Here is a 23912-nt window from a genome sequence, read left to right as displayed (position 1 = left end):
CAGTTGTTTTCCATGCCAAACAAATTAAATAAAATAAAAAATCTTGGGATTTGGGAAATATTTTCTCACATAAAATCAATTGTTAAAAATTTATTACATTGAGTCAAATTCATAATGATTTCATGGCAATAAACAGATGGAATGAGTTTATGAGTTGCCGTGAGACTGGTGGAGAATAGTCTGGAATCATGAGACATGAACAACCTACCCATGCTAACTAGGGCATTTGAGAAATAAACATTCAGAGGGCAGATTCTCAGTACACAGATTAATTGCATCCCTTCAGGAAGCAATGTAAAATAGTCAAGGGAGGATGAAATCCTCCTGTGGTAGCCAGACCCCACTGAAAAATACACAACTTAATCATTTGTGCTACAAGGAAAAAAAATAAGTGTTGGTTACTACATAATTAATTCATCATAGCCAGTTGTCTTGACTATAAGAATAGAAAAAAACACAAGTTTGATCTGCACCCATCTCCTACTTTAGGTGGGTAGAGAAATGGTCCCATGCACAAGTTGTCTTTTGGCCCAAATTGGGCAAATGCAATAAGCATATAGGATTTGTTAGGCCATTTACGAAGATATCAAAACAGAAGCATTAAATTGAAAAATCTAAGCTGACAGTTCTATGTTGTGAAATATATCTTGGGATATTTGTATCACCAAGGAACTAAAAGATCATATTCAGAGATAAAGAAGAAAAATGTCTAAATTCTTCCTCTGTCATTATTAACTTCTTATTCCCTAAATAATACTGTGTCTGTGAGAGAAAGATAAAGCATTTCTCTCTGCTTAGGTGGTGTGTGCATGCGCGTGCATGTGCGTGTGCTTGTGCATTTGTGTGTTGTGGTTGTGCAGGTAGTCATGGGTGGAAACGGACAGAGGATAAAGGAGGGCATCTGATATCTGGCTCTCTCCCTGAATCTGAAGCCACTGTCTCCAATCATAATGCTGGGGTTACAGATAGGTGGGTGTCCAGGCTCAGGGCTTTTTATGTAGGTGGTGAGAATTCGATTTTGGTTCCTCATGTTTGCTCAACAAATACTCAACTCACTGAGCAACCCCCATCCTGTCCAGTCACTCTATTATTCTTAAATGACTAATGATGAACATTATACACTCAGTAAAATAAGTTCAGATATTTTGGATTGCTGGGTGGTGTCCATTTACCAACAGAGAGCATAGAACTATTGCCTTGAGATGTCCACACAGATTTCTTCTGTGAACATAGAACTGTAGCTGTATGGATGACAAGGAACATGAAGGACTGGGATTAACCTGGGGTTCACGTCTTTGTCCTACCAGGTACAGGTAGGTTTCTTACCAAGTAGAAAATTTGATGGCCATGGGCCAACTGAAAGAGCTATATCTCCATGTCAGAGAGGTGATAGTAGACTCATTTGCTCAAACTTGTAACTGATAGTTTTTGATTGCATACTGTTTGCTGGACTTTAAGTTTGCTGCTGTGATTTCTTTCCTTCTATTTGACATGGAGGGAGTAAGAGTAAGGTGCACCTCCAGTTAATTAGAAAAACACATGCTTGGAGCAATGGGTGCTAAATAATTTGGTCTGATCATACTGCCCACGTGAGGAGGATTGTTTAATCTGAGCTCGGGCATACAACTAAAGTTTGCATCTGACTCTCACCTTTAAAATCATAACACAATATGACTAAAATTTTACCGAAGGCATCTCTCTCTCTCTCTCTCTCTCTCTCTCTCTCTCTCTCTCTCTCTCTCTCTGTGTGTGTGTGTGTGTGTGTGTGTGTGTGTGTGTGTGTGTGTATCCTCCCCATTAGTGTAGATATAATGCTTTTCATTTGGCAATAATTAAATTTTATGATAAAAGTCAGATATTCAACTATTTACAATGATATTAAGGTCAATGTCCTGGGAACCAAGTTAATACTATTATAACATTCACAAAGCAGAGTATGTTTGTTTTTGAAATTATAGACAGTTAGGAAGCTCTTGCACTGTGAGGGAACCCAGAGCTTTTGCCTCTGGGTTTATTGAAGCAGAACAGACAGACATTTTCTAGTCAGTGTGTTCATCACTGCAAGAGGGGGGAAGCCTAGCAGAGCTTACCCAAAATAAATGTGAAGCCTGTTTAAATGCACCATGAACTGCCGCACAGATTGTAATTGGTGCCAGCTTACAAAAAGAGGGAGATGGAGACACAGACATTTCAAAGGCTTCTGATTTAGGCCTTGCCTGTCTACAATATTCCTGTCGAGTTTGGATTCTGACCTAGGCCTCTCCTTTCTGCAGGTGTCTGCCTGGAATCTACGGGTAAGACAGGTCTCATAGAAACCCTGTAGCACATAGCATATAGCCGAAGCAGGCAAGCAGCAAAATTAACCCCCAAATCCATTCATTATGTCTTTTCAATATTCTCTAAAAGGGTTTCCCACCCCTAACTGCATATTTATACATATTTACTTACTAATCAATAAAGGAAAATGGCTGCATTATTTTGATTAAAATATCAGACCTACGTGTTACTATAAAATCACATTTAAAGAAGCCAGAGAAAGAGGAGATAGCAGTCTGTGTAAGCCTCCAGCCCTTGATAGATGGTATTTCCAGGCTGCGAGGAGAGCCGACACATTAAGAAAATAGTGCTAATGATATTAAAGTACTTTACAAGGCTTGTTACTAGGAGCTGACAAACCTGTCAAGTGTATAATGTAAGAGGCTATCGTAACGTTCTCAGAAAACCATACCTCTACCCCATTTCAGTGCAATCTCCTAATAATGGAGTTGCTATAAATTCTAGCCAGCAATGGGACGGAGCCGTGGCTTCTCACCCCAATGTGAGGACATGATAAATATAAAAGAAAATGGCTGTCAGTTTTGGCGCCCGAACCTTATTACAAAGTCTTAATCTTACTGGCCTCAGCACCTTTTATCACAGCCTTGTTATGCGCTGATGGCTTTTTTATTTGCTGGGAGATGGAGGATGTGTCATTTGATGTCCTTTTATGTAGCCACTGCTCTGTCCTCTCTCGAAAAAAAAAACATTTTATATGTTTATTACAGTAACCGATTAAATACAAGACCCACACTGTTGGCTTAGGTACTGAGGATTGAGCGTTTAACAGGGTCCAAATTTAAACACGTCATTATGAGTATTTATGCGAATGGGACTCAAATAGGAAATTAATCCTCCTCAGTGCTGAAGCTGGCACCATTGCAATGTTCATGATTGTTTATTCTTGCTATTATTTGTTATTGGGATTGGTCATTCCCGGTTCCAAGGTCAGCCGGAAGTCTCGGCTCTCCTTTTGCTCCTTGCTACAGACACTCAGCTTGGAGGAAGGAGACCAAGTAAACAGGCTAGTGAGAACTCGGCTTGGGTTCAATCAGCTTGATCCTTGAAATGAGATAAATTGCCATTATCTAAATATTAGTCTGACTATCTCCCAACTCACTTCCCGTCGTATTCATTTATGCCAGTGAGAGTCTGAACCTCATTGAGAACACGGAACATGCTGAAACTTTGACCCTGGAAGTACTGCAAAGTAGAAGCTTTGGGTAAATAAGGGAGTCTGACACTGACAGGCCAGTTTCAAGGGGCAGCCAGAACCTCCATCACCAGATCTCATCTTCAATCTGTGGTTCATAAAAAGAGGTGCCTCCCAGATTCTACACACAGAGAACTAGATCACATCCATTTTGCCTGGCAGCTGAAAACCAGGCTCTAGAAGAAGGAAAATGAAAACCACGGGGTTTTAGTGTGTGTGTGTGCATGCGTGTGTGCACAACACGTGTGTGCATGCTTGAGCATGTTTTTGTGTATGAGCCCATGTGCATTCATTTGTAATGCAAGTATGTATGAATTTATGTATGTGTGTATAATTATATGTATGTGTAATTGTATATACGATTGTGGTGGCTAGAGCTAAGCATGTAACGTCTTCTTTAATAGCTCTCCACCATACTTTGGGAGTAGAGTTTCTCACTGGACCTGGGACTCTTTGATTGTTCTCTGTCACCCCAGGACTAGGACTACAGACACATACATATTGCCATACCCAGATGTTTTCACAGTGCCTGGGGATCTGAACTCAGGTCCTCATTCATATTTGGCAAGCACTGTGCCCACTGAACACTCTCCCCAGCCCTGAACTCACCAGTCCTGCAGTGAGCGTGGAAAGTGTACATCCTCGGGTTCTTTCCCCAGACAGTCAATAGAGACTCAGCCTCATTCAAAGCTTTTGCATTAATTCAAAGGCCAAAGGACACCAAGATGAACTTTTCAAATTGGTCTCTACACTCTAGGTCTATGAGTGGTCCATCTCTGAGCAAGCAAAGTGAAACACGTTGAATTGCCTTAAAATAAAAGTTTACTTTCGCCACCATAATGTCCCCTTCTCTACTGTAATCAACCACATAACTGATCACACCATATTTTGACATAATGACATTTTACTAAAGGAAAAGTAATGATAGTGAACTGGGAACTGTAGGGCCACAAGGCCCATTTCTCTCTTTTTTTTTTTACATTCACATGTGTGTGTTTGATGGGCACATATGTGTGTGCACATGGCGGCCCAAGGCTGATGTCGGGAATCATGCTTCATCATTCTTTTCCTTATTCACTGAGGTAGTTTTTCTGTCAAACCCAGAGCTAGCTGGCTAATGTTACCAGCCAGCTTGCTGTAGGAATCCCCTACCTCCTGCTTTCTGAGGGTGTAATTACAGCCAGGCCACAGTGTCTACCTGCAACGAGTGGACTCTGGGAACACAAACTCCTGTCCTCATGATTAAACGGCAAGTGCTTTAACCACTGAGCAACCTCCCCTAGCCCCATATCTCCTTCTTAATCATCTCAGAATGTTGCCCGACTTAGATTAGAATTCTTTGGGTTCCTGGCTATGGGAAAATATAAAGACCCTTGATGAGTTTTGATTTGAAAATGCAAGAAAATAAACATGTCCCTGAATATACCTGGATATGTGAGTTAAAAATCTCCATCATTTTCTTTGTTCTTTGTATCTTGACTTTTCTCTACAATTCTCTCAGGTGAGTATTTATGCTTAAAACATCACTATGGCAGGAGTGGGCACAGACAGCCCCTCCTGTAACTGCTCTTGTATTAAGGCCTATGTGATTTGCCACTACACCAGGAAAAAAATGATGAAAACCCTAACACTTTGGGAAAAGGCCAATTGCATGCCTGGAAATTTAATTAATGAGGAGCTAGCCATCCCTGTATAACGGTTGGCAGTCCCCTACACAAGCCTCCTCACACTCCCCTCTTCTCTACAAGTTCAAAAGCACCTACCTAAGGTAGCTCAGCATACATGTGAGGAACACAAAGCAGGATGTCAGGGAGACATCCTGAGAAGCTGACCCCCCACACACATACATGCAACAGACCAGCCAGATGACTGGTTTATAATGAGTGGCATCTGTCGCTATTCACTCCTCACCCGGACTGAGCACCAGCAGTCCCAGAAATACCGGTATTCTCCAAGCCCTGAGTGTCACAGCATATTCTACCAGACATTTACATGTGTGTTCACTTTGTGTGTGTGTGTGTATGTGTGTGTGTGTGTGTGTGTGCGTGTGTGCATGTGTGTTCTACAGCTTCTTTGTGGAGACAATGTTGACAACTCATGGGAGTTGTCTCCTCCTACCAGGTGGCCCCTGGTGACAGAACTGAGGTCATTGCTTAGGGATAAGCACTGCAGCCACTGAACCATCTTGCCAGCTTGATACTTCGGGTTTTTATTTTCTAAACCTAGAAGTCCAAACTGAGGGTGAAGGAAATATTCACCAATTAGTATAAGTAATAGAGAGACAAATTGCTACCAGACACCATCAGAGCTGCTAATATTAAATCCATATATATTATCTTGTTTGATTCTGACAGTGTGAGATAATTCTTTCCTAGAGGAGAAAACTAAGGTGTCCAGGTAGCAAGCAACTTGCTCAAGTTAACACTGCTGTCAAGTAGCAGAATAAGGGTGCAGTGTTTGTACAGATTTGATGGTATATACTACCACGTGACCTTGGTTTCTGGCTCTGTGTTGTCGAGTCCCCCATCAATCATATGTTTTAGGTAACTGGCACAAAGTTCTAACTCACACTGAAAGAACACAGCCTACACATGCTCAGTGAGCACTGGAGTATTTCTTCTGACCAGAACTACTTATTGGAGATAGCATTGATAACAGCATATTCGTTAGTGGTCATGGCCCTTTGTTAAAAAAGTCCACCTCATCAAGCAAAGCCTGCTACTCACCACATAAGAACTAATTCCTCAAGGTCCTGTAGGAGACAAGCTGTGGCAAGACTGACTCTCCAAGCAGAGTTCCCAATAAATAATAAGATCAAAACTCTGGCTAGATTTGTGTCCAAAATCAAATTACTATTATACATGCAATCTCCAAATGGAGAAGAAGATGAGATAGGAAATGAGCAGGCAGGGACCGGAGCAGGCTTTATATCTGTTCCTCATCTGCATCTCCAGGTAGGACTTGAGCTGTTTCTCCCTCCAAAGCACCAGGTCTTGTCATATAAATGGCTAACAAGCTAGAATTCTGTATGCCCACATCATGTGGCCATGTGCTTCCCACTGCTACTTAGCTCTCCTTTTACTTGTTTATCAGCACAGCCTGGGGTAGCTGTTGCATCAATTACTGAGCCTTAGTTTTGCAGGCTCTACCATGTACTGTCCGACTTACTCGATGAGCTGAGAGTGCATTTTCTTCCTCTTCAACTTGTGCAACACCCCCTTTAGAAAATGACATCATCTCGGCGACCTTTCTTTTCTACATCATTCTTGAATGACACTTGGGGAAGGGACTTTCATGTTCCTGATCACCATGGCTGCATAACACTGTAAATCAGGAGGGAAAGTTAGCATCTCTGGTGGAAATGCCACTGTAGGAAAGTTTTAATTACCCTGTTGTGACTACCTTATAATCACATGACTAGCACCACGGTCACACATTTGCAAGGAGAGAAACCATGACAGGGATGCTAAGTGGCTTCTTTTATGGCTGTTTATCTGAAGAAGGATATGTATCTTCCCCCAGTCTTATCTATATCACAACAGAAAGAAGGTCCTCTCCAAGTTAAGACCAGGGTAGCTTGTAACAGTGAGCCATCGGCACAGTAATCCTAAGAAATCCTACGGCTATCTACCCAAGTCCATTCCCATTACAGAAAGGTTACAGTGCAGCTGTGAGGCTAGAAGCAAGATACAGGAGGAACTTCCTGAAAGACGTTAAAGAAGAGTTCTTGGTGTCATCAAGCAAGGGAGAAAGGATGAGCCAGAGGTCAGAGGGGAAGGACATTGAAGTTTTTTTTTCCTTCTCCCAAAGGTTGGGACCAAAGAAACATCTTCATTGATGAATTAAGAGTAAATACCACTGAGAAGTTGCTGATAAGCTCAGTCTTTGGTCCTCAATTCCAATCTTGGAGGATACTACATCACAGTGGACTTGGAAAGGCAGGAGAGTTAGAAAGAAAGCACTATTTACTTTACTCCAGCCTTCTCTATTTAAACCTGGCTTGGATCCAGTTTTGAGAAATGTATACATTTCCCTAAGAGCTCTGTGCAAACAGTAATTCAGTGAGGGACAGCCAGCCTCCCAAAGCATCCATTAGAAGCAAGGAACAACAAACACCAAAGTTACTGGGAGCACATTTCAAACTTAGAGGCAAAGAACAGTAGAAGTAACGTGGATTGTTAGCACTGTGAGAAATGGCTACAATAATGAGCGAGTTCTAAAGCTCCTTGACAAACTCAACAGAGGCAGTGCATAGGCTAGACCTGGCACAAGTGAAAGGGAATGGGTTTTCATGCTGACAGAAAGTCCAAGAGGCTCAAGATACCATGGGTACTCAGAACTTCAACTCCTCATGGGCCTTCATGACAAAAAGAAAAGAAAAAGAAAAAGAAAAACTCCCGTTGCTGATATGACAGACCCAAATACAGAAAAAGGAAATGAAGGGCTAGAGATATATGTTAGTTGTTAGAATGTTTGTCTATTATGCAACAACCCTCCCTACTGTGTTTCCCTTATTGTGTCATAAACTGAATGTGCCGATGCAAATCTGTAATCTCAGTATTGAGGAGGTGGAGGCAGGAGATCCAGAAGTTCAGGTTCATCCTCCACGACACAGTGAGTTTGCAGCCCCCCAAGATAGAAAAAACTGGTTAAAATGATTAAACAAGAAAGGAGGAAGCAAAGATTGATATATTGATGATATATAGACAGACAGACAGATAGAGGGATGGATGGGTAGGCAGATAGATGGATGGATGGGTAGGTGGGTGGGTGAGTGTATAGGTGATAGATAGGCAGACAGACAGATAGATAGATAGATGACCATGTCTCCAGAATGAGACAAGTCGTAAAAACATACTTTCCAAAGCTCTTCAATGGGATGGCTTGGTCCAAAGAAAGAGTGTGTGGTAAAGCTGTGAAACTGAAATAACCAGATTACCCTCATGATTCTGTCCCTTTCTGATCTGTAAAGTGGAGAGAGAGCAGGAGGCAGTGAGAAAATGAAACAAATGTAATACCACACTGAAGTTTACCTACTCTCCTCTGACGTCCACCAGCAGCCGTCAGCTACACCAAATGCATGTTCCATCACATGCGCTACATGTAACGTTTCAACAACTAAAAGTTAACATTATATCTGAGCATGAAACGTGATCTGGGGATGAGGAAACACCAGAACCAGAACAGTAGAGAGCTGCAGGCTACACAGTGGGGCAGAGGGTACTTATAGACAGGAAAGGAATGAAAAGTTCAAACCAAGTTGATTGATTATGCCTCGGGGTTTCCTGCTGGGACATAGGCTACTTCCTTTAAGAGCTTATTGTGGGCTGGAACTTTGGTAACTGTAATAAACTGACATCCAGTTATGTGTTACATAAATCGGATTTCTACATTATATCTTGGTGTATTAAGATACTGTTAGGTGACAGTTCATTACACAGGAACCCAAGTAGAGACAACTTCAATCCAATGGCCTCATGCTTGTTTAATTTCACAGATGCAGATATGATTTTAAAAGATGCTGAATTATTTATGAGTCAGGAGTTGACTCAGTCAAGGAGAATGGAAAGGGGTGATTTGTAAATTACTTGTGCACCTACCTTTTAAAAGATGAGCGAGTTCTGCTTGGAAGTACTGTGGGTTGTGCCATGTCCTATCTTCCTCCGGCCATGCTTGATGGGAGTTTCTTGTGTTAATATTTAGTCTCTGAGTTTCTTCTGTGTGCGTGCATGCGTGCGTGCGTGCGTGCGTGCGTGCGTGTGTGTGTGTGTGTGTGTGTGTGTGTGTGTGTGTGTTCATCAGTACAAGTGCTACCTGGTGTGCTTATTGTGAATTAAACTCAGAGTCTCTCTGAAAGAACAGTATGTGCTGATAACTGCTAAACCAACTCTTCAGTCCCTAAGCCCTATGTCTAAAACTTTTGACTATAAATAGCAAAGGATCCAGTTCAAACCTTCAAAGGAGAAAGTAGAGTAGCTGTCTCTGCTTGACCTAACCATGGAATGGCTAATGCTGACTTTATTTCCTTTCACTTATGCTTTCCTCAGGCCACTAGTAGAAGACAGCTTTCTGGAAGTGTGTTTAGGACTTCCAAGTTTTCATCTCACATCTCCCAATTCTTGTTCCTCAACCACTAGTAATGCATGAAAACTTACATCTTATATATCTAATATATATGCTTATAATGATATTATATGTAATACATAAATACAAATTTAGTGGTGTAATAGTACAAGTGTGTTATCTTATTGCTATGGAAATGAGAACTCTGAAATAATAGGGCTCCCCGAGTCACAGTCAAGATGCTCACCTAGATTTGTTTCTTTATGAAGACTTGTGGGGAATGCATTTCATGTTCATGCTTTTCCAACTCCAACACACAACTTACTTCCACAATTTCACAAACTTCAAGTAGCAGGCCATGATCAGGAGGTGGGTCTTGGCTCTCTCCTGTGACTGTCTTTCATTGCAAAGAATCCTTCTGCTCATATCAAGCCCTGCCCAATAATCCAAGGAATCATCTGTATGATAAGGTTAGCCAACCAATAGCATACTCTATCTACCACATACTTTCCTGCCAGAAATCAATATAGTCAAATGTTTTATTCAGGTTGTGAACAACTCTGAGAGACCATAGTTCTGCCATCTTAATTCAATCTGTTTGTCAAGAATTAGTGTGATGGACCCATCTTGTTTAACTTTGTGTAGGAATGTGTGTGTGTGTGTGTGTGTGTGTGTGTGTGTGTGTGTGTGAGAGAGAGAGAGAGAGAGAGAGAGAGAGAGAGAGAGAGAGAGAGAGAGAGAGAGAGAGAGAAGGTGCATGTGTGTTGGGGGAAAGGCTAGCAGTTTATCTGACTATCAACAACTGCTAGAATCTCATCTTACAAAAAAAAAGGAGTTTGGGAATCTACAAAAGGGAAGTCCTTTTTGTCAAGAAGGAAGGAAGGAAGGAAGGGGAGGAACCATGCAGAAGAAACTTTTTGTCCTGTACAGCTTGATAATTTAGTCAGAATGCAATTTCAGGCCACATTGAGAAACAAATCTCTACAAAGGATGGATGCAAAAAAAAATATAGTACCATAGGTCAAAGCAAATTACCTTCCTGCACCTTAACTAGTAGCTTCATTGAACTTATGTTAGGAGCCTATGTTATGTTGTATATTTATGATTCCCAAATAGAAAGAACAAAAATGTGTGTTATTATGAGAGAAGGGCTTGGAGAAAATAGTCAGAGATAAATGGATGCCTTTCTTTTGATGTGTATTGGAAGTAGAGTCCTAGTGGGAGGGATGTTGCAAGTTCTAAAGGTGACTAAGGAGGAGTATGCACCTTTGAGGGAGATTCATGGGTTAATGATGTGACCATGACATGTCCCTTTGTGGAACCATAAGGAGAAAAATCACTGAATACAATAATTACCTGTTTATAGTCATAAAGTAAATTATTTCAAGATTGGAGTAACAGCATTTGTGCTATAAACAGAAGCAATCATTATGCTATAACAGAGACAGATATTTCAATGAGAGCACGAGCAGACATACATGAAGAACCAAGAGCAAATTAAGAACTTCCGAGATGGCATTTTTAAAGTGTGGGAAACAATTAGAGATGAAGCTGATATTGAGACGGCAGCACTCTTGATTGAATGTGGAGATTCAAGATTTATCCCACCCACCTGACCTATTGTACTTAGTCTTTGGTACAGTTTTCAAAATGGTCTCTCATGCATTATTAATTAATTTGTTTCTTATAGAAATCCCCTGAGCTAAGCAGAACAGTCATGATGGACCCCTGTTGCAGATTTGTCATTCCATAGTGATTTGTTCATATGGTTAATGTATCATCTCTATTTTATTCTCATTTTCTTTATTTTATTCTCATTTTCTTTTCCTTTTATTGTTCTTTCATCCACCTCTATAGTTTCTTCCTTCCCTCTCTCACTTCTTTCTTCATGTGTTCTCATATGTGTTCTTCTTGCTAAAAGTGACCTCCTCATCACACAGTGAACTCCTGGAAGATGGAAATGTGCATTTCTTATTTCTATTATGATTATTGAAAATCAATTACAGTGTGCACACTGTAATTAGTGGACACACAGGTCATGCTCATGGCTTGATTGCCCCATATTCACTCAGGAGGTGACTGAATAAACACGGAACCTCGTATACAAAAAAGTTTGAACTAATGCAGTCTAAATATACTATGTAAGACCCATGAATGACAGTCCCAGAATGAATAAAAATAGACAGAATGAATCCACGATACCAAAATCACAAAATAGTTTGAATTTTAAAAATAATATGAATGGAAACATATCTAACTGCTAGTCTCAGGAAAGACCAAGAAAAATACACAAATAGCTGGCAAGCATACAACAAAAATTTTAAAGGATTTTCAAAATAAAACAGCAAAATGGCATCAAAGTAAGAAAAAATTAAAAGTAAGCAAAGTGTAGAAATTTGGAGAATAATTTTTAAATAATTAAGAGAATACTGTAAACTTCCTAATGGCAAAAAATAGAAACCATGGGTGAGTGCAAACAGTAGTTTTCTGTCTGAAACAATAAAACCTGAATGTACCAGTAATTACTAAGATAGATAAGATACTGCCACACATCTGTCACTAAAAATGATTCCATGTTTTAGCGGATAAAGTCTATAGAATTTTTATATAAGAAATTGTTTTGTAGAATAACCTCAAGACATAAAAAGAACCAGACATTTTATCTCATTGTTTGCTGTAAACTTGTCAACAACAAAAGTAAGATTGTTGTGCCCAAATTCTGAACTCCAACATCACCAAGAGACCCGTTCTGATGCAAAAACAAAGGGTCTTTAATTATTTAACAAGTTAACTGTATTAACTTGGTTCCTTTATTGGTCCAACACAGTGAGTGGAGTGAGAAGGACCCAGAGGGACTGAGGAGCTGGGATTTTATTGGGGGAAAGAGCACATGGAGTGTCTAGGATGTCCCCAACAGTCTCAGAATTGGTACACTACCAATCATGGACAACCTATCCTGAGTTGATCAACTGGTTCCTAGGTCCTATAGGCCCTCTCAGGGCAGTTGCTATGCTCTGTGCATCACTGTTAAAGCACATCCAGAGCCCACCAGCTAACTTCTGATTGGTTCCTTGCCACATGGAGGTATGGCTTCCAAGTGGTTCCTAGTGACTAGGAAGTCGGGCAACATCAGGAAGCTCAGCATGTGCTACTGAGTCAGCAGCTTACATCTTGCTGGGTCTTTTCTGCAGCTTGTCATGGCTGCTAAAGCAGGGGGCTGGGTGAGGGTCCAGTCCCTTCAAAGATCATATACAGAGTGAAGAAAGGAGAGAGAAAGTGGAGGAAGGAAAGAAGGGAGTAAGGGAAGGAGAAGACAAAATTGGGTATAGGATAAACTCCTTTGATCTCAAACTAAGAAAATGTCAAAACAAAATGTCTATATGTATTAAAAATTAAAAATAGGTATAGCATAAGCTAACACAACCCAGCAGTGAGTCAAACAGATCACAAGCAAAGAGTGTGTCCCTAAACTGCCCCAACGGTGTAACACCAGGAAATCTGTTCATATGCTCTACTATATTAAACAAAGTTTGTCATTAAAGGAATATCTCTATACTAGTGACAATAAGAGTAATATTTTTTAGATAGCCATAATCGGTGCTATTTAAGCTCTTTAGCTGTAAGGTCTTTAAAAAGAAAAAATAATACAGTAGATTAAATTCTACTAATTCCTTCACTTTTCCAATAAAAAATTGAGACACGGGTATTAAGTGATGCAGCCAACTGATTCATGCCACATCCTGACCCCAGACACTCTCTGAGGCCATGGATTGTGGCAACTGAATATCAGTGACATTGATGATTTTAATGAAAAGCAGTCCAACAACAGAAAAATAGAAGCTAAGAAAGGAAAATACCACAGTCCTAAGAAATGAATGGTGCACAACATACTTCATAATGGAATATTAGAATAATTCACATTGAAACTCACAAAAACTGAGACATTTTAGCCTAGAGTTAAAGATGCTGATTAATATGGTAGCATGTGAAAATATGAGACAGATAAGTACTGAAATTAAAAATACAGATGAGTCATGATTCAGAGACACAGTGATTATTTGGGAAAAGATGTTAAAGAAATTAATAAAAAGAGAATGGTGAGAACCATATTGTTTGGTGGGAGATCTTAAGATACAAGATTCACATTGCAAAAGAGCACACTCTCTTTTCTTAATTAACTCTTTATTGATTCTTTGGGAGTTTCACATCATGTACCCCAATTCTGCTTACCTTTCAGTCCCCCCATATCCTCCCCTTACTCCCTGAAGCATCCTCCCACAAAAAAATCAAAGTAAGCAAGCAAACAAACAAACAAATGGCAGCAAAAAACAAAAACAAAAAAGGCAAACAACCTAAACAAAACAACAACAAACGTTTTTGCTTCTCCTTTAATGCTTCTCCAACACCTCCTCATTCTTCCTGGTGGCATTGGGGGCGGGCACAGTGTGTCATATAGCATACCCTCTTGTCCTATCAGCTTTACCAGAAAACATTCATTGCTTTGAATCTGGTTCAAGGCCTCTGATTTCCAGTACACCATCATCATTGGATCCTCACAGGAACTCCTCTGGGTAGCAGCTTGGGCCTGGACTACATCCTGGCTCTGAGTGGAAGCAATGCCCACTCAGGTTGGAATAGTTCTGGCAGCCACATGGCTGCTGGATGCCACCACGGCCTCAGGTTATAGATCCAACTCTCTGCTTCTCTGTGACCTTTGGTGGAAATATTGGACTCTGACTTCAGCATAGATTCCAGCCATGGTAGGACCACAGACCCAGACATGGACCTAGGCAGCAGCTGTCTCTGGATGTCACCACCACCTCAGGTGGCAGTGCAGGCCATTCAGATCAGCACAGGACCTAGAGGCAGTATGGCCCTCAGATACCAACATGGCCCCTTAATCTCAGGCTTCTGCATGGTCTTTGATGGTAAGAGGAACCTTAGGCATCAGCACAAACCTTGACTACATTAGGGTCTCAGACCCAGACATGACTCTCAGCTGCAGCTCTGGCCCAGATGTCACCATGACATTGAATAGCAATACAAGCCATTCAGATCTGCATATTTCCTGAACCTCAGACACCAACCTGGACTCAGGTCTCTGGGCATCTTCATGGACCTTGGTGACAACAAGATGTCAATCCAGATCCTGGCTACTATAAAGCCATGGACCCAAACATGTTATTTGGCTGCAGCCTGGGCCCAGATGATCCTATGACCCCAGTTGGGAGCCCAGCCATCCATATCTGCATGGCCCCTGGTAAAATAGCATGCTTTCTTAAAACAAGCAGACTAGATTACAAAAAAAACCCCACTGAAAATGAAGGCCATTCAAAATAATGAAACCACACCATTCCTAAAAATAATATCAGTTAGAGAGAAGGGTGCCTGTGTGAACAAAACAATAAAGTTAATTTTTATAAGATACTGATACAGCATACAGACTTGTGTGAGGTATAGAAGATGTTCACATTAATCGAACAATTCAATATTGCAAAGACATGCCTTTCTAGAGATATCTGCACTTAAACCATCATTGCTGAAAGGTTATAGATGGTACATGGCAAGTTGATTTTAAAGTATCAACTGTACACAAATATAGTCAAGAATTTTAGAAGGAAAAAAAAAGCCACCAAAACTTAATGGAACTTTATGATACTGGATTGAAACACATACTCCAAATGTGTAACTAAGATTCACTGGTACCTCAGAATTAATAGATAATAGATTGCAAGAAGACAATGCTAAAATCACACCTATTTGTATATGATAATTTATCCATGCACTTTGATGGGAAAAGGAAACACATGTAATGCATTTTGAATTGGTTAAATCAAACCTGCATTATAAACACAGACAAACAGGTTAGGTACATCACATCAGACAATAATCATAAAATAAAACTGGCGTACTCTTTAACAATGTGCATATGGCTAGAACATAAAGGCAGCCGTGCTGAAGGCATGAAGACCTCACAGTGCTGGACCTCACAGTGCTGGACAAGAGAAGACACTGAAGATAAGAGTGAGAGCCATTTTGATAGAATTTGACATATGGCAGCATTTGCTTATATCCAGACTGCATGAAGAACTGCTCCAAGTTTCTAACAATGTATCATAGCCATTTGAAGAGTCATTACATTAAAATGAAATAAAGGATTTCTTCTTTTGTCACTTAATCATACAATTTCTAAATGTATTCTATTTTAAAATGGTCTAAAGAGTCAGAATAACAAATCTCCAAGTCTCTACTCATTTTTCTTAATTCCTTTCTCCTACTTTCCTCTGGGTTTCATGTACGCCCATCCATACATTCTCAGGAAAGACAAACTTTCTGGCATTTGGTGCCCAACCCTCTGAGTGCCTCTTGATAAATTTGTATTCTGTTTTGTGTACAAACATGCAAGTGTGGCTTGCTGCGACTTAACCCTTTACATGCCTTAAATATCTTGTCTACCTTGCATTTTAAGCGAAGATTAGAGTTCTATAGTGCAGACACACCATTGCCTAAGAATCGTTTGTCCATGTGGTAGAGTTGAGACAGTTACTGTGCTTCATTTATGAATAAATCTATCCTGAAAATCTCCTACATATCTGTGTGGGCTTGTAGTCACAGTTGTTCAGAACACATTTTTTTAGTTAGGCAGTTTGCATTTGATAATGCTAAATTTCTTTTCAGCTCTTACCAACTACTCATAGCCACGTATCCTTGACAACATGAATCAATATTTTACAAATAATTTCAGTTATGAAAGCAAAAAGTTATACTTGTTTTCCTAATTGCTTTGTTTGGTATTGAGTGTTTCATACATTTATCGTCTGTTTTATTCTAAATTCACTGTTTCCTTTTTGTCCATTTCTCTAATGGCTCCCTTATCAATTGATAAGAGCCATTTGTATAGCAAAATATTAGTGCTAAACTCTAAATCAGTATAAATATGTTCTCACAGTACATTTTCAACCACAAGAAGGATTTGACTAGGGGAGACAGAAAGCATATTTCATGAACGTAGGAATGTGGCTCTTTAGACCCATAGTTAGCTATGCAGTTTAAATATAATCAGTTTAGGATTAAAAAAAGGCTCTCTCTATTTAAGTAACCTTATCCAAATTGCAGTGTAAGTAGGGTCATACAGGCAATGTAAAGTAGGCTTCAAGACACAGGTAGAGAATTTAGTATTTGGCTGAGTATACTACACAATACAAGGACAAAACAGTTTCTGGTATTCAAAGTATCATCTCTCTGTATATTTCCTAAAATTTCTTTCACTAAAACTGTCTTTTGTGGGTTGGTCTTGTTGCACAGAGCTCAGAGAGGGACAGTGACAGGAGAATTCAAAGTGTGTTTTTCCAGGAGTGTGTTGCTGCCATTGAAAGGGTTAATGATGTAGGAGAATTGAAAGTGTTTGTTTCCAGGAGCATGTTTCTGCCATTGAAAGGGTTAATGATGTCTTGCCAGGACAAGAGCCTCAAAGCTTCTGTGCTTGTCTTAAGGTTCAAAGGTGATGTACTGAAAAGTCTAAGGGTAGCATGCTCTCGACAGGGATATTAGATAGCTTGGCCAGCCCAAGAGCTGGCAAAGGAGATGCTTCTCCACTGTGCTGTTCCTCCCTGAGTTTCCATGTGCTTCTGTGGCTGATGGCTTAAAAAATAAAAGAGAGAAGAGGATAGGAAAGGAGAGGAGAAGAGAAGAGAAGTGAATAGATTAGAAGAGAAGAGAAGAGATGAGAAGAGAAGAGAAGAGAAGAGAAGAGAAGAGAAGAGAAGAGAAGAGAAGGGAACACAACTACTATTGGAAATTAAAGTTAACCAATTCTTTCTTTTAAAAACTATTGGAGCAATAATTAATTTAATAAAATACTACCCAAATCCCCATCTCTTTATGATTCATAAGTAGGCCTAACCTCAATAAGAACAGCTGAACCAACAAGACTGATTGACTTGACTCTGTCTGTTACGACACCTTGCATACTGAAATATAATGTGTGGACCCTGACAGCACTAATGATCCTGCCTTGACCAGCTTCAAGGGCCAGATAGAAGGCCACATTGCTGCCTGGCCGCGCACGGGTGAAGAGGGGGAACAGAATGTTCAATGAAGTGCAAAGTGAAATCTAAATCAGAGAGAACAAATAGCGTAGATTTCCTTATTCCAGAAGCTGCCACCATCAAGCAGAAAGGTTCCTAGATGGTGTGAAATGTGAAAGAATGATGAGAAACACACTTGTTAAATCTGGTTCTACAATATTTCCTTTCAGGATCTTCATCTCAGAGTTACATGTAAAATCAATAGCACACATGTCAGCTGGTAGAAAAGTTGATAGCCGTGATAACCCACCCACAAAGCCAATGATAAAATCATCAGCAGGGATTATCTGGATGCGGTGGTACATGTCTGAACCTCCAACACTTGGGAGAGGGAAGCAGAGAGCTCAGGGGTTCACGAAAAGCCTGGACTACATGAAAGCCTGTTTCAAGCAGCAAGTGTGTAGGAAGAGAGGTGAGATGGCTCTGTGCATAAAGGAACTTACCACTGAGCACGACCACCTTAGATGGGTCCCTGGGACCCAAACAACGGAAAGAGAAAACTTGCTTTATAAAGCTTTCCTCTGACCTCCATACACATGCCTTGGGGCACATGGTCCAGCCCTGATCACAGTCCTCCACTTTCTTCTCCTCTCCCCATATACACACAATGAAATATATAAATGTAATTTTAAGCAAATATCAATAGCACAATGCCTGTTAACCATATGTGAGCTTTTCTTAATCTGATACTGGATACCTGTCTCATTGAGCCTGTGGAATTCCAAATATTATCTCCCTTTATATAGGAGGTAACTAGCTACCAGAGACAGATAAAGTAGTTTGTTGACAAATGGCAGATATGTGTGAACCCAAAGGAAACTGGCTCCAATCTTTTTCTTTTGGGAGGAGGGGGGCAATAAACACTTGGAAATTCTTTCTCTCAATTACAGCTTCAGGTAGAAGATCCAAAGTTTAAGAGAAACCTTTGGCATTTAATGTTGAATGATTAAAAATATATATATGATTTCTTCAAGAAATAGGGCCAGACCTTAATCGGCACTTACTGCATGTTATCAAACATATTACCATGATGGTAATATCTATTTGACATAGTAATGAAATTGATATTCCTTATAAAACAAAATCACAACCTTGTATTTAAAAAAATCAAGAATGAAATCCTGCTCATACTTATATTTAATTTAATTTAAATCTTGAGAAAGAGCTTACCCCAAAATGACTTTTGCAAGCAACGCACAGTGCTTCAATCTGTCACTTGTTATTGACCTCCACATGCCTGAAATATATTGCCCTAGATGTGGGTAGCTTTAGAGAATGACAGTAAAGCTAGTAATCTTTTAAAGTCTTATTTTATATCTACATCAGCTTTTGCTCCACTCTATACCATTCCTGGAAACAATGATCAGACAGTGCAATCTCAGATCTCTACCAGTGTTCCTGTTCATTGAATGTTACTGAGATGAACTCAAGGAATCCCTGTGAAGATGCTGAGTTGATTCAAAAGAAATGCCAAGAGTCCTGTACCAAGAAGACAGCTTCCTTGATATTTCCAGGCTTAGTAGCAGGTTGTATGTGGATGCTCTATGTAGGTGAGTTTAGGGTTTAACACTCACTTTCATTAGAGTTTGTAAGCACAGGTTAAATTAGGAATAATTTGCTTTCATTAAATCTTGAATCATTGTGTATAATTATTCTGTGGTCTTTTTATCCTGCTTCAACTTGCAGTCTTAAAAAACAAAACCTTATAATAGAAACTAATAGCATTTCCTATGATGGCTAATGCCAAATACAATTCTTCATCACTCATTCTGCCTGCTTCACTTCACAGTCAGTCATTCCCTACCAGCGCTGGGGCTAACCAGTTGCTGACATAATCATATATTACTTCGCATGATATAATATTAGGGTAACCTTGGAAAGCTCTAAAGCATCCAGTGTGTAAAATTAGCATCTCCTTGGAAATTGGGAAATTACAAATAATAATATTTCAGTATCCTTAACTCTATGCTACTATTTCAAAGTACCTTTACATCTCACATGGGAAAGTGCCTCAGTGAATAAAGTACTTGATGCCAAAACTGATCACCTCAGTGTAGCCCCAGGACCTACATCGTGGAAGGAGAGAACCACCGACTCTCACAAGTTGTCCTCTGGCCTCCACATATGTGTTTATGGCACAAATGCATGCATGCATGCATGCACACACCATATTTTTAAAGAATTAAAATAAATTGATCATTTCAGAATAGCAATGTCCCCCGCTTTAACAGACTAGTTGAATGACAATACAATTTTTATGTAACCAAAATAAAATTAATCAGAAGGAAAAAATCATGTTATATGTCAGACCTTAACACACATAAGAAAATGAACAAAGCAGACTAAAAGGATTGTGTTTGGTTTGATACAGTTGAGACTATTTCCTAGAGTCAGGAAATAGCAGAAAGAAGACTAAAACAGAATAAACCAGGAAAAAAAAACATTGAAACTGGAGTATAACCTGACTGGTAGCTGATTTTTTGAGCATCTGGGTCCTAAGCCGATGAAGTATCTAGAAGTATTAATGGCACAAAGTACTTCAGAAAGCATGATTGACTAGAGGTAGGTCCTAATGAAGAAGAAAGGCTGAGGGAAGAGAGGGATGGTCCATGCCTTTAATAGAGACCTTGAAAGGCTTGTGGAAGGAGGAAGGCAAGTTCCAGGCCTTCTAGGACCATATAAAAAAAGTCTGCCTCAAAAGTGGGAACAGGATGAAGAGGACAGGGCAGGAGGGTTGAAACTGTGTGAGAGGTTAGAACTGCACATTTCTTTTGTCCTTTGAAGCTGTAAGGATCCGCCCTTGAGTCTCCACAACAGAAAGCTAAGAACTGGATTCTTGTGGAGCTAAAACAGAAGGCATTGAAGCTACAGCCATAAGTTGGTGGATACTGATGTACTGAGATACACAGAGGTCGTCTCAGTGAGAAGTAGATTCTTGGAACTGAGTTTTCATCTCCAGCAGACTCTATAGCGGTGGTTCTCAACCTTCCTAATGCTGCGACACTTTAATACCATTCTTGGTGTAGCGGTGACCCATGGGCATAAAATTATTTTCCTTGTTATTTCATAAATGCAATTCTGCTACTATTTTGAACTGCAACATGAATATCTGACATGTAAGATATCTGATATGTGAGCCCTATGAAAAAGTTATTCAACCTGCTAAAAGAGTAGTGACCCACAGATTAAGAGCCATTGCTCTTTAGGGAATTATTATAAGTAAACAACACTGTGATCCTTTGTGAAATAGCCACACTGGAACTGTGAGGATGAGAATTTCTCTCCTATAGTCCTGGGGATCCCAGTCACCTTTACAGAAAAGGGAGTTTTGTTTTGTTTGTTTTATTTTGTATTTTAATCCTTGACTGGCCTGAAACTTGCTACATAGACTTTTACTCACAGAGATCCACCTGCCACTGTCTACCTGAACCAGCAGCTGAGAGAATGGAAACTAGAATCAAAAGAAGGAGTAAAAAATACTCCTTGAAAGGAAACCATCTGAGGAAAAGAAGTATGGCCAATTGTCACTCATATCCTGAGGAGAAAAGATAAGACTGCACAGGATGTTGTAATGATAGGTATGAGAGACGGGGGGGGGGGGAGAGAAGGAGATGGAGGAGGAGGAGGAAGAAGAAGAAGAAGAAGAAGAAGAAGAAGAAGAAGAAGAAGAAGAAGAAGAAGAAGAAGAGGAAGGAAGAAAGGGAGGGAGGGAGGGAGGGAGGGAGGAGAGGAGAGGAGAGAAGAGAGAAGAGAAAGGTAAAATACACAAGATTCAATAAACTATCCAGAAAACAATAGGCTGTGAATTAAATTAATTCAAGCAAATAGGCTGGAATATAAGGACCTGTATTGCCATATTAAAAGAGTTTTCTAAATTCACACACACACACACACACACACACACACACACACACTTCCTTTACTTTCAACAGAAGACACATTAGAGAAAGAATATGTAACATAAAAGGCACTAAAGGCATCAGAATCCATACAGATTCTGATTTCCTCACTGCAAAAAGAAAACTCTGCAAAATACAGATGATGTTTAAGCCTGGAATTTGACTGTAGAGACTCCCAGTTAACTAATCTATTTATAAAACAGCAGCATAGTGCCTTAGTTAGTGTATCTATTGCTGTGAAGACACACCATGACCACAGCAACTCTTACAAGGAACAATTTAATTGGGGGATCCACTTACAATTTCAGAGGTTCTGTCCATTATTATCATGGTAGGGAGCATAGCAGTGTGCACAAAGTCAATAAATAACTTGTAGCAGACATAGTGCTGGCTACATTTTGATCAGAAGGTGACAGGAAGTAGACTGGGACTCATCCTGAGAGAAGTTTGAGCAAAAGAGACATCAAAGCCTGCCCCTTCAGTGACACACTTCTCCAACAAGGCCGCATCTACTACACCAAAGCCATACCTCCTAACAGTGCCACTCCATTGGGGGGAATTTTCTTTCAAACCACCACACAGTGACACCACAAACCATTAGGACATTTACAGAGTGAGCCAATGGAGGATGGTCTCCTGAATGAACAAGACACTTAGCTGATTGCAGAGAGAAGCCTTTTCCTTGCCAGCAACTTTGGCTTTTCCCCACCAGTTGCCTGGGCTCTGCCATGTTGTAGTTCCCAAATAAAACACAAGATGCTGTATTAATTATGAAGCTGTTGGCCTTGCTTGTTTCTTACTGGCTAGCTCTGACTTAAGTATTTATCCCATAATTGTTAATCTAAGTATTTCTCTTACCGGAGAAAAGTTCTGGGCATCTTACTTCTCTGGTGGGCTACATCGTGACTCCCTGTGTTTCTCCTATCCAGAGTCCTCCTGAACTCCTAGCCCCACCTATCTTGCTTCCCTGTTGGCCAACAGTGCTTTATTGACATATACTCAGGACTTCCCCATCAGCTGATAAAGACAAAGGTTGTTTTGGGAGAGCCCAGAATGGCAAATATACCCCAGAGTCAAGAGTAATTATTGCAAATGGAGGTAGACCAGAAGACTCTGGTCTTAATACAATAACCAGGAACTTACAAGGTGGCTCAGCAGTGAAGAGTATGTTCTGTTCTTCCAGGGGACTTGAATTTGACTCCTAGCCCCCATACCAAGTATCTCACAAATCTCCTTTAACTCCAGTTTCAGGAGATCTGAAGCTTCTGGCTTTTGTAGGCTCCTGCGTTAAAATGATGTTCATAATCACACACAAACACATGCCCATAACTGGAAATAAAACCTTGAAAGCAATGGCATAAAAACAAAGATGATGGGAGCCTTATGTTCGAAGATTAGCTGAAAGTTTAGTGACAACCTGATGATAACAGTCTAGAGGCTAAGTAAAAGCAGTATACGTTTGAACACAATTAACAAACATGAGACCAACGAGAAACACCAAAGCAATAATGACTTATTTCCAAGACCAGCTCTCTGGAGGATTTATGCATGAATTTAACACAAATTACAATATAACTATCTTAAATAAGGGATAGGAAATATTGAGGAACAGAGTTAGTGAAAAGAGACAAATGACCGTTTCCTTTACTAGAAAGTCAATAAATAACTTGTAATACTAAATAATCCTAAGAAGGGGAGGGTAAAAGGAAAATTTTTTGCAAGGCCAGGTGACTCTGAAAGAATACAATGGAAATTTTAGAAGTAGTTACACTGAGGGGGGGGAAATGAGAGAGGGGTAATGAGGAATGGGATAACTCACATTTTGGAACTAGATTTTTTCACTAGAGGATGTATAATTATGATATATATATGAATGTATGTAAATGTATTTAATTAATAGGCTAAGGTTGACAATCCAAAGTTAATCTGCAGCATCAGCAAAATCCAAGTCACTCAGAATTTTTATTAAGCTCTGTCCTCATTCTATCAAGAATTAAATACACGTTCTTTATCAATTAAGACAACTCTTCTCAATTATAGAAAAATGTACATCGAATATTATATACAATATTAGTCTCCTGGACATTTTAGGAATTACTTAGGAGTGAAAATGGAAAATAACTGAGGATCCAGGGTCATCATACTGGGTTTTTCTGTTCTGATACCATCATCATTTTATGAATGAAATACATATTTACATACAAAATATATTTTAATTTAAATCAATATTAGAATTCACAATTCTATTGCATCTCAATCTAATTCTAGAAATGATAAATATGCAGGGATATCCATCTATAAACTGAATTCAATACATAGGCTGAACATTTGAGT

This window comes from Mesocricetus auratus, unplaced genomic scaffold (assembly GCF_017639785.1).
Source record: "Mesocricetus auratus isolate SY011 unplaced genomic scaffold, BCM_Maur_2.0 Super-Scaffold_4256, whole genome shotgun sequence".
NCBI lineage: Eukaryota > Metazoa > Chordata > Mammalia > Rodentia > Cricetidae > Mesocricetus > Mesocricetus auratus.
This window is presented reverse-complemented; position numbering follows the sequence as displayed.